The sequence below is a fragment of the Rhinopithecus bieti genome, unplaced genomic scaffold, assembly GCF_001698545.2.
Source record: "Rhinopithecus bieti isolate Rb0 unplaced genomic scaffold, ASM169854v2 scaffold_641, whole genome shotgun sequence".
Lineage (NCBI taxonomy): Eukaryota > Metazoa > Chordata > Mammalia > Primates > Cercopithecidae > Rhinopithecus > Rhinopithecus bieti.
The window spans coordinates 5,524,622-5,539,793 of NW_016803417.1; the positions used below are offsets into that span (position 1 = coordinate 5,524,622).

At 42.5% G+C, this 15,172-nt stretch overlaps 1 long non-coding RNA gene across 1 annotated transcript in view; it reads right to left on the reverse strand.

The window, feature by feature from the left end:
- Positions 1-5,922: 5,922 nt before the first annotated feature.
- LOC108536837 (uncharacterized) overlaps positions 5,923-15,172 on the reverse strand; it is a 36,374-nt gene continuing 27,124 nt past the window's right edge. The window contains exon 4 of the long non-coding RNA XR_001887631.1: positions 5,923-6,276. This is a non-coding gene — a long non-coding RNA (uncharacterized LOC108536837). The remainder of the gene's footprint in view (positions 6,277-15,172) is intronic.

Consider the following 15,172-nt stretch of genomic DNA (forward strand, 5'->3'; position numbering starts at 1 on the left):
AGGATGTTGAATATTGGCCCCCACTATCTTCTGGCTTATAGGGTTTCTGCAGAAAGGTCCACTGTTAGTCTGACAGGCTTCCCTTTGTGGGTAACCCAACCTTTCTCTCTGGCTGCCCTTAACATTTTTTCCTTCATTTCAACCTTGGTGAATCTGACAGTTATGTGTCTTGGGGTTGCTCTTCTTGAGGAGTATCTTTGTGGTGTTCTCTGTATCTCCTGAGTTTGAATGTTGGCCTGTCTTGCTAGGTTGGGGACATTCTCCTGGATAATATCCTGCAGAGTGTTTTCCAACTTGTTTCCATTCTCCCTGTCACTTTCAGGTACATCAATCAAACGTAGTTTTGGTCTTTTCACATAGTCCCATATTTCTTAGAGGCTTTGTTTGTCCCTTTTCATTCTTCTTTCTCTAATCTTGTCTTCATGCTTTATTTCATTAAGTTGATCTTCAATTTCTGATATCCTTTCTTCTGCTTGATTGATTCGACTATTGATTCTTGTATGTGCTTCACAAAGTTCTCATGCCGTTTTTCAGCTCCATCAGGTCATTTATGTTCTTCTCTAAACTGGTTATTCTAGTTAGCAATTCCTCTAACCTTTTTTTCAAGGTTCTTAGCTTCCTTGCATTGGGTTAGAACATGCTCCTTTAGCTCGAAGCAGTTTGTTATTACCCACCTTCTGAAACCTACTTCTGGCAATTCATCAAACTCATTCTCTATTCAGTTTTGTTCCCTTGCTGGTGAGGAGTTGTTATCCTTTGGAGGAGAAGAGGCATTCTGATTTTTGGAATTTTCAGTCTTTTTGCACTGGTTTTTCCTCATGTTTGTGGATTTATCTACCTTTGGTCTTTGATGTTGGTGACCTTCAGATGGGTTTTTGTGTGGACGTCCTTTTTGTTGATGTTGATGCTATTCCTTTCTGTTTGTTAGTTTTCCTTCTAACAGTCAGGCCCCTCTGCTGCAGGTCTGCTGAAGTTTGCTGGGGGTCCACTCCAGACCCTGTTTACCTGGGTATCACCAATGGAGGCTGCAGAACAGCAAATATTGCTGCCTGTTCCTTCCTCTGGAAGCTTTGTCCCAGAGGGGCACCTGCCAGATGCCAGCCAGAGATCTCCTGTATGAGGTGTCTGTCAACCCCTGTGGGGAGGTTTCTCCCAGCCAGGAGGCACAGGGGTCAGGGACCCACTTGAGGAGGCAGTCTGTCCCTTAGCAGAGCTCGAGCACTGTGATGGGAGATCCACTGCTCTCTTCAGAGCCAGCAGGCAGGAACATTTAAGTCTGCTGAAGCTGCACCCACAGCCACCCCTTCCCCCAGGTGCTCTGTCCCAGGGAGATGGGAGTTTTATCTGTAAGCCCCTGACCGGGGCTGCTGCCTTTCTTTCAGAGATGCCCTGCCCAGCGAGGAGGAATCTAGAGAGGCAGTGAGACTACAGTGGCTTTGCCAAGCTACAGTTGGCTCTGCCCAGTTCAAACTTCCTGGCAGCTTTGTTTACACTGTGAGGGGAAAATCACCTACTCAAGCCTCAGTAATGGCGGATGCCCTTCCCCACACCAAGCTTGAGCATCCCAGGTCAACTGCAGACTGCTGTGCTGACAGCGAGAATTTCAAGCCATTGGATTTTAGCTTGCTTGGCTCCATGGGGGTGGGATCCACTGGGCTAGACCACTTGGCTCCCTGGCTTCAGCCCCATCTCCAGGGGAGTGAACAGTTCTGTCTCTCTGGTGTTCCAGGTGCCACTGGGGTATGAAAAAGAAAACTCCTGCAGCTAGCTTGGTGCCTGCCCAAACAGCCACCTAGTTTTGTGTTTGATATCCAGGGCCCTGGTGGTGTAGGCATCCAAGGGAATCTCCTGGTTTGTGGGTTGTGAAGACTGCAGGAGAAGTGTAGTATCTGGGCCAGGATGTACCATCCATCATGGCACAGTCCCTCACAGCACAGTCCCTCACAGCTTCCCTTGGCTAGGGGAGGGAGTTCCCCAACCCCTTGCCCTTCCCAGGTAAGGCGATGCCCTACCCTGCTTTGGCTCACCCTTCATGGGCTGCACCCACTGTCTAACCTGTCCCAATGAGATGAGTCAGGTACCTCAGTTGGAAATGCAGAAATCGCCCACCTTCTGCATTGATCTTGCTGGGAGCTGCAGACCAGAGCGCTTCCTATTCAACCATCTTGCCATTCACTACATGGACTTTATATCTTTTATATCTTTTGCATTTCAAGGGTTTGTTTAGGTGGAGCCTTCTGTTTGTTTGTTTGTTTGTTTGTTTGTTTTGAGAGTTTCGCTCTTGTCGTCCAGGCTGGAGTGCAATGGCGCAATCTCAGCTCACAATGCAACCTCTGCCTCCCGGGTTCAAATGATTCTTTCCTGCCTCAGACTCCCCAGTAGCTGGGACTACAGGCATACACCATCATGCCTAACTAATTTTTGTATTTTTAGTAGAGATGGGGTTTCATCATGTTGGCCAGGCTTGTCTTGAACTACCGACCTCAGGTGATTTGCCTGCCTCGGCCTCCCAAAGTGCTGGGATTACAGGCGTGAGCCACTGCACCTGGCTGCCTTCTGATCTTTTTAAACAGGATATTCTCATAATGATATGATTTCTATCCATATGTTCTTACCCTAGATTCTCAAGGCTGAATAAAGAACTGGTCAGGTGGAATTGCTGCTTTCACCTAATCTTGAACTTCTTTGCTTTGCTTTTGGAATGAAATGCCGTGACTCCAAACTGTCCGTGGTCAGGGTCCTCCCTCACAGCACCACTCCAACCATCTTCTCTGTCCCAGTGTATTCTATTTCTCACCTCCCAACCTTAACCTACCTAGACCTCTTCCTCATCCTTGATCATTCTCTGTGTGTGGTGGGTCCCAGGCTTTTGCTGAGTTTGCCTCCACTACCTGGTGTGCCTCCTCCTTCTGGCCTCACCTGGTAACATCTTCATCCTTCCAGGCCACTTCAAATGCCCCTTCATTTGGAGACTTTCCTGAAGCCCAATAGGACATGAGCTCTGCAGTGTTTCAAGGAAGGAGTAATGAAGCCAGATGGTGCCTCATGTGGTTCCCTGCTTTTCCTACAGTGCAGTCTGAATCCTTTCCAGGAACAGCAACCACCTCTGCAAACAACCAGCAACCCCACTGATGCAGTGGGCATTTATAATGTTGAGTAACATAGTTTGGCCAAAAATATATACAATAAACAAGAACTGGCCTCATACTAACATATTTCATGATGATTCAGAGATTATTAAGTAGTGTAAATTTCAAAAGCATATCTGAGCACACCATTTCCTCTCGGGGTTTCCAATCTTTTGGCTTCCCTGGGCCACACTGAAAGAAGATGAATTGTCTCGGGCCACATATAAAATACATGAACACTAATGATAGCTGATGAGCTAAAAAAAAAAGTCACCAAAAAATCTCATGTTTTAAGAAAGTTTACAAATTTGTATTGGGGCACATTCAAGCCATCCTGGGCCACATGCGGCTTGTGGGCTGTGGATTGAACAAGCTTGCTCTAGAGCCATAGACAAGGTTTGTTGATGGTGGTGTAGGATGGCAAAAAAAGGTGACCTAGGCCCCATCACACGCAGGGCCACGAGTAGAAACTCCTCTGCAGGCCCCACCCCCGCCACTGGTGCAAATGAGGCTGTCCTCAGGCCTAGCAACTTGCCCTCTGCCCTCTTCAGCCTCAATACTATTCCAGCCTCTGTGCTGTCCTGGCCAATGGAGATGGGGACATGGGGCTCCCCAGGGCAGCTGGAAGACAGCTCCTGCTAGATCACTACTCCCTCCCACCCAGCTGATGTGGAGAATCTCTAGTGGACCCATCCATTTTCTGGCTCTGTCTTATAGTCCAACCAGTGACACTGCCATCTTCTGCTTTTTCCCAAGCTCCTCCCAGCCTCCTCCCCAGGTGTCCCCTCTGTCAGGCAGTGAGGGTCTCCTTGGGAGGCAAGCAGCCAGTAAGGACAGTCAGGGCCACTTCTGGGTTGGGGGGAGGCAGATCCTGATCCAGAGGGCGTCCCGCTCATGGATCCTCCAATGCTCCATGTGATTTCCCATTCTTTCCACAGTGCGCATGCCACGACCTCCACCTGGAACCCCCCCACCTTAATTTCATCCCAACTCCTACCCATCCTCCAAGGCTGGCTGAGGTCTCACCTCCCCCAGGGCCTTCTTGACCATTTCCCAGCCCCAGAGCATCTGTCTCCTCATACTCTCGGCTCTGGCTCTCATTTATTTAGTTCACAGCTAAAGCACATAGGCTATAGGCAGGCTGCCGGGACCCAGGCTGTGTGACCCTGGGCGACTTATCCACAGTGTCCTCAGTGTTCTTATGTGTAAAATGGGAATGCTCATCATGCCTACCTTGGAGAGTTATTGTAAAATTAAATGAACTGGGTCATAGGTTCAACTGCATACTAAGAACTTCATACATCTTAGCTTTTCTCTGGAAAGCTTGGATTTTTCAGGTTAGTTTATTCTTATTTAACTTTACATAGTATACATATTGTCTTCTTAATGAGATTAGAGGTCCTCTGAGTGCTGTAAGTAAGCTATTGATGGTCCTCTTTGTAGTCTTCATAGCACCTAGTCAGTAACCTACACACAGTAGGTGCTTAATACTTACTGTTTAAATACAATATAGTGATAGCAGTGTCATGTGGTCTGCAAAATAGATCATACCAAAATGTAAGTCATGGATCAGGATAACTCTCAAAGGCTTCTAGTTTCAGGTAGACTTTGCTGCAACACAAACCAGCCTAAAACGGCCTAAAAACAATGGCAATTTATTATCTCTCATGATTCTGCAGGTTGGCTGGGGAGTTCTGTTAGTTTGCAACATTTAGCTGGAGGGTCGGTGGGGCTGGAGGGTCCAAGATGGCCTCACTCATGTCTAGCCCTTGGTTCTGGCTGGTGGCTGGACTCCATGGTTCTTCATGTGACTGCTCATGCTCCAATAGGCTAGACTAGGCTTCTTAATAGCATGGTGGTGACTCAGGATTTTTAAAATGTTACAATCAAAGGTATATTAACATCAACATCTAGATTCTGGAACTTGCTGTGTCACTTTTGTCACACTCTATTGATCAAAGCAAATCACAAAGCTGGCTCCAATTCAAGGCGGTAGTGAAATAGACATCACCATTTGAAGGTAACTCACCCTTAGTAAGAAGTTTGGTTAGCTTATGAGATGACAATCTTCATAATCTTTCTATGTCATGCTTTACAGTTGAACAGTTGAACAAAGGTGTTCACAAGCATTTGCTATTTGAGCCTCATAACAACTCAAAATTCCTCTGAGGCAGGAAGGAGAGGTATACTATCTTCAAAATGTAGAGTAGAAGGCTAAATTTGCACAGGTTCTCCAGACTCACACAGCTAATTAATAGAATTGCACTCATGCGGCAATTTCCTTTTTTTGTTTTGAAATATTTCAGTCCTACAACAAATATAGAAAAATAATACTCACCCATGTATCTTCCACCTCGCTTAAGAAATAGGATTTTTGCAATTCACTGAAGCTTCCTGAACATCAGTTACCAATCGCATAGCCTTCATTTCCACATAACTGTTTTCTCTAGGATAATAGCCATCTTGGATTTGGTGTCTATCATGTCCATGCATAAAGTTACACATTTTCCACATATGTTTTGTTGTTGTTGTTGTTGACTTCTTTTTCGTTTTGTTTGTTTTTGTTTGTTTGTTTTAAGACAGAGTCTTGCTCTATCGCCTAGGCTGGAGTGCAGTGGCACAATCTCAGCTTACTGCAGCCTCCACCTCCCAGGTTCAAGTGATTTTTGTGCCTCAGCCTGCTGAATAGCAGGGATTATAGATGTGAACCACCAAGCCTGACTACTTTTTGTATTTTTAGTAGAGACAAAGTTTCACCATGTTGGCTAGGCTGGTCTGGATCTCCTAACCTCAAGTGATCTGCCTGCCTTGGCCTCCCGAAGTGCTAGGATTACAGGCGTGAGCCACCATGCCTGGCCTTTTTTCCACATATGTTTTTATCCATCAGTTACAACTACCATACTTCATTGTTTCTAAGGCACATTTGTTTTTTCACATTTTCATCTCTCTGAAATCAGGATGCTGTCATCATTGGTGACATCTTCCAAAAGCAATCAGCCAGATGGCCGCTGTATCATAACCATCATGGCCATACCTTCTCCAGCATCACAGGGACGAGAAACAAACTTGCAGAATTGGTGTTGGAAGTGTGGGAAAAGATTCTGGAGACAATGGCGGGGTACTCTTCTTACCTTGAGGAACCAAATGGCTATGAAGAGAAGGTAGAGGAAGAAGGGGTGGCAAATCAGAAATGTTTTAGCAAGATTCCAGAAGCAGGAACCATAAGTAGATTAGCTGTACCTAACTGCAAAAATAGCTTGAGAGCACAATGCCAATGACTTTGTTCTTTTATAGATTCTTTTCAGAAACACTTTATTACCAATACTCAATTTGGATGGAGGTTTTATTGTGCCGAAAAACACAGGCAGCAGGAAAGAATTCTAAGAAGTCAAATGTTAAATGTGGAAAAATTTACAGAATACCTTAATTGATTATGTTACTTATATTTTCCTCTTTCATGCATGTATAAGAGTAATACATGGTTAAAAAACTGTCAAATCAGTGTTGAATTATAAGTGATAAGAAAGCATTTTGTCAGAGTTTAATTCTCAGCAATTTTTCTGCCGTAATGGTGCACAAAATAATAGTCTATCTTATAAACTTTATTCTTATTTATTTATTTATTTATTTATTTATTTTTGAGACAGAGTTTCACTCTTGTTGCCCAGGCTGCAGTGCAATAGCGCCATCTCAGCCCACTGCAACCTCCACTTCCCTGGTTCAAGCGATTGTCCCGCCTCATCTTCCCAAGTAGCTGGGATTACAGGCACGCGCCACTGCACCCAGCTATTTTTTGTATTTTTAGTAGAGACGAAGTTTTGCCGTGTTGGCCAGGCTGGTCTTGAAATCCTGACCTCAGGTGATCCGCCTACCTCGGCCTCCCAAAGTGCTGGAATTACAGGTGTGAGCCAGCCTGCCCGGCTATCTTCTAAATTTCAGATAAATACTGTCAAATTGTATTTATAATTCTGTAAACCACACTTGTTTGCCTGACATTATGTTTTTGAGGTTTTTCAGTGTGCTAAATCTAGGCCTGGTTCATTCATCTTAACTACCATATAACATCCCATTGTATAAATATACCATGTTTTATATATCCTTTTTATCCATTCTCCTATTTATGGGCATTTAGATTGCTTCCATTTTTTTAAATTTCAAAGAACATAGTTATGGGTATCTTGTACAGAGCTCCTTGTGAATAGAATTTCTGAATCACAAAGAATACACATCCCTGACTTAATACACATTCTCAAATCATTCTACAATGTGTCAAATTTGCAATCTGATTATTCCTGTACAAGAGGTCCTGATTTCAAGGGCCTCTTCATTGAACTTCCAACCTCCTCTCTAATTCCCTCTAACTTACTCCCTTACATAGCCCAAGTTACCACTAAAACACACAGAAGATCAAATCACATCTCAGCTTTAAACCTTCCCATGGATTTCCACTGTGATTTCTAACAAGACCGCAATGACTCACTGGGCCCTGACTTTGCTCCAGAGCCTCAGCTCTTGCTGTCCTTACATCTGACCAGACCCACCCTCAACATTACAACTAACGCTTCAGAATCCTCTCAGCTCCTTTTCTACAAAAGTCCTTTCTCTCACCCTCTGTATACACCATTTTCTCTCCTTGGAATGCTCTTTCTATCAAAACCACTCCTGCCCCACCTAAGCCCAAATTTCCCTAATTAACTCTAAATGTAGTCACCTCTTTTCCCTGGGAGCCTTCTTTGGCTCCCACTCCCCTGACACCCACTATCATCACTGGAGTAAGTACCTTTTCCATATCCTCTGTAGCATATTTGACAGGCACTCCCCCATCACAGCATCATCACACAGTGCTAAAATCACCTCTTTGCTGGTTTTACTCTCCTACTAGAATTTAAAGTCCCCAAATTGAAAAGGAGGAGAACAGTGTCTATCTTGTTCACTGCTGTATTCTTACCCAATATGCAGTTTACACGGCACTCGTAAATACTGTGTTTGTTGGATAAACAAGCACATGAAGCAAGTCAGCACTTGAATCCAGATCATTTGACTCCAGTTCCTTGCATTTTCTCCTACAGGTTCCCATTTCATCCAAGACAACTTCTCTTCCTAAAACACAAATTACTACGCAAGCCAGCATGAGGGGGAAATGCCAGAGATAAAATTTGGAATTGGGGTGACAAATTATAAAAATTCCTCTAGGTTTGACTGCAACTTCAAGCCTTGTAAGTGGTCTCTTGGGTCTAGGCATGCCATTTACAGCATGAGGAGGGAGGGAAGGAAGGAGTCCACTGGGATGGTCCTGTTTGCAGCCACCTGTAATGCACAGCTTGGGTAATGGAAAGCACATCTGGAGATGTTTAAGAAGCAACCGGCCATTCCCAACATAGGATAGAAACAAAAGGTTAAAGTTAACATGGAGAGATTCAAAATCATTTGGAATTATTTCAAAAGGAAGCCCTGTAGTTTTTGACATATATGTATTTTAAGACAAAAAATGAATTTGCCAGATCCTGAGAGCTCTCTCTTACATCAAGAAAAATGAAAATATATTTTGTTTTTAAAATGCCTACATCAACTATGGGTCTTCAACTGAATCATAATATACTGAATTTAGGAAGACAACAACTTCCTTCTGAGTTAAACATCAGAGACTGGCATCCCCTAAGTCAGTGGTTCCCAAACTCTAGCATGCATCTGAATCACCAAGAGACTTACAAAAACACAAATTGCTGCCCCCATACACCTCTGAGAGTTTCTTATTCACTAGGTCTGGGTAAGGCAGGAAATTTGCATTTCTAAAAAGTTCCTAGAACCATTAAAAAAAAGGTGAAGTATTAACACATGCTACAACATGGATGAACCTCCAAAACATTACGCTAAGTGAAAGAAGCCACGTACGTAAAGTCATAGATTGTATGATTCAATTTACATGAAACACCTAGAATAGGCAAATCCGTAGAGATGAAAAGTAGATTCATGGTTTCCAGAGGCCAAGGTGAGGGGGGAATGGGGACTGACTACTTAATGTGTATAGGCTTTCCTTTTGGAGTAATTAAAATATTTTGCAACTAGATAGAGGTCATGGTTGCATAACACTGAGAATGTACAAAACATGAGTGGATTGTTCACTTTGATTGTATGTTATGTGAATTTTACCTCAACAACAACAAATAGTTTCTAGGTAATGCTGATATGGTCCAGAGACCACGCTTTGAGAAGCACTGACTTTAGTTACAAGCACAGAGAAAAGACTGAAGTAAGCCAACTTCCAAAATGGATGGAAGCCTCCATGTGTAATCCAGCAAGCCTGTCTACAGAGCTCAGGAAGGCTGAAACAGGCTGTTGCACTGGAAATCTTCGCTCTCAGTTTGGGCTTGGACCAATAGCTGGCAGCCACTTTCACATTCCAAATTGAAGTCCTGAACCACCCAAACAAAGGACGGGGCTGAATAATCCAGTTGTACTCATCTTAGCTGACCAATCACCTCTGGCTTATAAAGAGGACTTTAAGGAGTGAGGGAAAGTTGGCAAATGGATGGAGAATTTCTTTGGATATAGTCACTGGCATTCTGTGAGGCTGCCCTCATGCCTTGGGGAAGGAGTTAGAATTCTTCCCTTTTCACTTCACATGTGCCCATCTACCCATCTCTGGACACTGTTTGAAGGGCTAGGGCCATTAATCTTCTTAAAGAACTTGAGAAGGTGAAGACCATTTTATCCCCACTGCAATACGTAAAAAGAGAGATGGACCTGGAGCCAGAACAATGAAGCTGGAAAATGGGAATAAGAGTGACTCCTTCATAGGGCTTTTGTGAGAACTAAACAAGATAACCTTTGAAAGCACTATAATATGCTTTATGTATCATGGTTATTATTTTCCACAATTAGAATGTTGCTAGCACAGGGTGCAGACAGTGGGATCTTCCATCCACTGAGATCTTTCTCTAAGTGTATTAGCCTACTCCACATGTCTCCTTGTTTCTCACTATGTGTTTTAAATGGAATCAATAAACCAGCTCATTCAAGTATTTTACTTGTTCTGGGAGGCTTTCTATTCCCTGTTTTTAAGAGAGCTTGCCTGGTAGTGTTCTGTGAGGCTGCCATTACATCAAGGTAGTTTCCCAATGGCACACTCCTCATGCCTTTGCACACACGGCCTGTGCCCTCTGCCTGGAATGCCCTTTGTTGGGCTCACACCATTTACTCTTCAAAACCGCAATTGAATATCAGCTTTTCTGCAAAGCCTTCCCTCATCCTGTCCCAACTGTCACCCCACCATAAATGCGTGCCCCTTAACATTTTGTCTCCATTGCAAGACTTATCACACTGGACCATCCATGTGTGTTTTCTCATTTTTCCCTCCTTCTGTATGCCATAATCAGCTTGAGGGAAGGAACCAGGTGCAACTCCTGATCTATAGTAGGTGCATCCAAGTATCTGCGCCAAAAGTATCTGCAAAAAGGACTGATGGATAACAAGTGATGCTCATAGGACCTCCTGCTGAGAAGGTGGTGAAATCATTCAGAGCCAAGATTTTTCAGTCTACTTCTAGAAGTTAAGCCAGAAAATATGGATAAATTTTATTTTCTGAAACTTTCCATGGCAATAAGACACCACTGCAAAGTTAGAAGGCATTTGACAAATGGGGACATTTTGAAAATTATGTCACAAAAGGTTAATGTTCCTAATATATAAAGAAATACTAAAAATAGAGAAGAAAAACCCAATAATCCTATAGAAAAGTTGGGGGGGGAGAGTGGAAGGAGTAACAAGTAGACAGACCAGATAAGAATTATCAGTGGTTTGTAAACTTATTATTATAAGATGTTCAGCTTTACTCAGAATTAGGAAAATGCAAATTAAAACTCTTTGGGGATAACATTTTTTACCTACCAGATGAACAAGAATATTAATGTTTAGCAAAATGCTTTATGGCAAGGTTATGGGGAAACTGGCATTCTCATACGTTGTTGGAGGAAATGCCAAACATTAGAAACATTACAGGAGGGATCTTGTAGCATCTTGTGCACACTCCTTCACCCTTTGACCTAGTAAACACACTTGTAGAAATCTATCCCAAAGTTACACTGCAAAAATACAAAGGCAAAAAAGGTGTATGTGGAAACTTGTTCATTGCAGCTCTATTCATAATGGCAAAAGAATGGAAAGACCAAAATGCCCAAGTATAAAAAATTATTTGATGAAGCTAGACAAATATACTCAATACAGTGCTATACAGTTGTGGAAAAGAATAACAAATCTCTCTCCATAATCTATGGGATCATCTCCAGGATATATCCCATATATCTGGAATCCCCTCAGAGCGTCTTCCTTTGAAACAGGCAAGTATAATCAAACCTCTCATACAACAAAATCCAAATAATACTTTCCCCTCAAGGAGTGGGGCAGAGCTTTCTATCCCTTAAGTGTGGGCTGCAAATGTTGACTTTCTTCCAAAGCATACAATATGGAAAGAACAGAAAAAAGGTCACCTTAGCATGGAAAGACCTGACAGACATCACCTCATCCAAGTGACCAAGGTCAACATCAACAGTGATCAGTCACGTTGACAGTACATGTCCCTGATAAGATATGGTGAGAATGGCATTTTCCCTCTGTGGCCTTCCTCCCAAAACCCATATTCCCAATCTAGCAGGAAAACATTTGATAAGCCACAGTAGAGGGACATGATACAAAATACCCAACTAGTACTTCTCAAAACTGTCAAGGTCAGACTGGGCACGGTGGCTTACGCCTATAATCCCAGTACTTTGGGAGGCCGAGGTGGGCAGATCACCTGAGGTCAGCAGTTCGAGACCAGCCTGACCAATATGGAGAAAACCTGTCTCTTCTAAAAATACAAAATTAGCTAGGCAGGGTGGCTCATGCCTGTAATCCCAGCCACTCGGGAGGCTGAGGCAGGAGAATCACTTGAACCCGGGAGGCAGAGGTTGCAGGGAACTGAAATCATACCATTGCACTCCAGCCTGGGTAACAAGAGTGAAACTCTGTCAAAACAAAAACAGAAACAAAAATGTCAAGGTCATCAAAACCAAGGAAAGTGGCAACTGTCACAGTTAGAGGAGCCTGGGGAGACAAGGATGACCAAATGTAATGTGATATCATGGCTGGGATCCTGGGTCAGAAACCATGCATTAAGTCAACACTAAGGAGCTCTGAATAAAGTATGAACTTCAATTAGTAACAGTGTATAAATATTAGTTCATTAGTTGTGACAAATGTACCATACTAATAATGTAAGATATTAATAACAGGGGAAAGTGCATGAAGTGTGTATGAGAACTGGATCTGCTATCTTTGAAATGCTCTGTAAATTTAAAACTATTCTAAAACAAAAATTGGATTCTAAAAGTTTCACTTTTCAAACTTGGCTGTAGCTTTAAAACATGTAAATACATAGTCCCTGTGACCCAAAGAGTTCACTGTTAGGAATTCACCTTTCAGATGTCTTGCAGACATACTTTTGAGCTTTGTGTACAAGCATTGTATTCATTGGAACACTGTAATACCAAAAACAGAAAAAGGAAACAATTTAAATTCTATTAGCAGTAAGCTTGTTAAATAAATTATGACATATTCATTTGACACACTGAAAAATAAAAATGAGGTAGGTACAATGTGAAAGGAGTTCCATAATATGTTAAGGGAAAAAAATCAAGGCACAGAACATTCTGCACAGTAAAATCCCTCTTGTATAGATAAATAATTTTTAAAAGATAAAATATAGATCTATTTTTATATGCTGATATACACATGAAAGATTTCCTGGAGAGATACTAGAAAACTATATATGGTTGTTACTTCTGAGTTTGGAACTGGTGCTACAGCGTGGGGAGGGTCTTTTAACACTTTCATCTACCGTTGAACTTTGTGTGTGTGTATTTTAATTTTTAAAAATCATCATCCTTTTGGATTACAACTAGTCTAGCTTCAGGATTACATACAGCTAAAACTGAAGAGAGGATTTGAGAGGATCTGCATCTCCATGCTATACTTTTTGAGTGTTTCCAAGAAACCCAGATTGATATTAACCTCTGTCACATTACCCTTTTTTTTTGAGATGGAGTCTCGCTCTGTCACCCAGCCTGCAGTGCAACGGTTCAATCTTGGCTCACTGCAGCCTCTGCTTCCCAGGTTCAAGCGAATCTCCTGCCACAGCTCCCTTGAGTAGCTGGGACCGGAGGTGTGCACCATAACACCCGGCTAATTGTATTCTTTTAGTAGAGACGAGATTTCACCATGTTGGTCAGGCTGGTCTTGAACTCCTGACCTCAGGTGATCCACCTACCTCGGCCTCCCAAAGTGCTCGGATTACAGGTGTGAGCCACCACACCCAGCCAACATTACCCATTTTTTATGGTTAACTTTATGTGTCAACTCAATTGGGCTAAGGGATGCCAGGATAGTTGGTAAGATGTTATTTCTGTGTATGTCTGTGAGGGTGTTTCTGGAAGAGTTTAGCATTTGAATTAGTAAACTGAATAGAGAAGATTATCTTCACCAATGTGGTTGGGCATCATCTAGTCCGTGGAGGGTCCAAATAGAACAAAATGTGGGGAAAAGGCAAATTTGCTCTCTTCTTAAGCTGGAACATTCATATTCTCCCGTCATTGGACATCAGCGTTCCTGGTTCTCTGGCCTCTGGACACAGACTGGGACTTCCACTAACCGTACCCTGGTTCTCAGGCCTTTTGATTCAGACTGATTCAGACCACCAGCTTTTCTGGTTGTCCAGCTTGCAGATGTCAAATCGTGGAAGTACTCAGCCTCCATAATTACAAGAGTCAACTCTTGTCATAAATACATGTGTATACATACACACACATGTACGATTCTGTTTCTCTGGAGAATCCTAGTATACCATTAAAGCATTAACATTAATTATCAATTGGATGCTGTCATCTTAGAAATCTAAGAGGGATCTTCTGAGAAATTGGATATGAGAGATCTGCCTTCTGATGAGTGCATGCAAATGAGCAGGAGGGAGACTGGCACATGGGGTGGACAAGCAAATGTTTCCAAGGGATAGGCTGTTAAGAGCTGAGTCTGGGTTGACCGGGGGACACATTAGATCATGAGTTATTTGATAAGGCAGAGGAGGCTACAGATACAGGATGATGTGATTTGAAGGAGACAGGCCACAAGGGAAGAGCCTAATACTTACCTTAATAGACTATTGAGCAGTTTTATCTAGCTCAGTGATTCTCAACTTCAGAGGTACATTAGAATCACCGGGGAAGCTTTTTAAGGCTACGTTCTTCAACAGGGGAATAGAAAAACAAATTGTGACACATCTATACGGAGTAACACTCAGCAATAAAAATGAACTATGGACACACTGTATCAACCAAACTGATGAATCTCAAATGCATTATGCTAAGTGAAAGAAGCCCACACTGAAAAACTACATACTGCATGATTTCATTCCCTTGTCATTCTGGAAAAGACAAGACTATAGGAAAAGAAAACATATCAACACCTGCCAAGAGCTTCGGGTGTGAGGACAGTTTGACTACAAAGGGGCACAAAAGAATTTGGGAGAAGGCATGGACCTGTTCTATATGGATTGTAATAGTTACATGACTGTATGCATGTGGCAAAATTTACAAAACTGTACGCTAAAGAAGATGAATTTTATTGCATATAAATTATACTTTAATACAAAAGGCCTTCCCCCAAATATCACAATTCATTTGGTCTTGGCGGAGCCCAGAGATTATTTTTTAAAAGCTCCTCAGATGGAAAACATCTGCTTTGGTCTAAGATGGAGTATCAGGGAGTGGATTTTCCCTCCTACCTGAGTCAACCAAAAAAAAAAGAAAAGCAGACAAAGTATATGAAACAACGGGCTTTAAGACACTGACTATCTGGCAACCGAGGATGGTGAACCCTGCAATTTGGAGGTGATGGAATACTGCTTTTTATCTTGATTGTAGGGATTATTCCATGGGTATATATACATATTAAAACTTAGAAAATCGTACACCTTTTATACGTGTAGTTTATTGTACATCGATCATGCACCATTA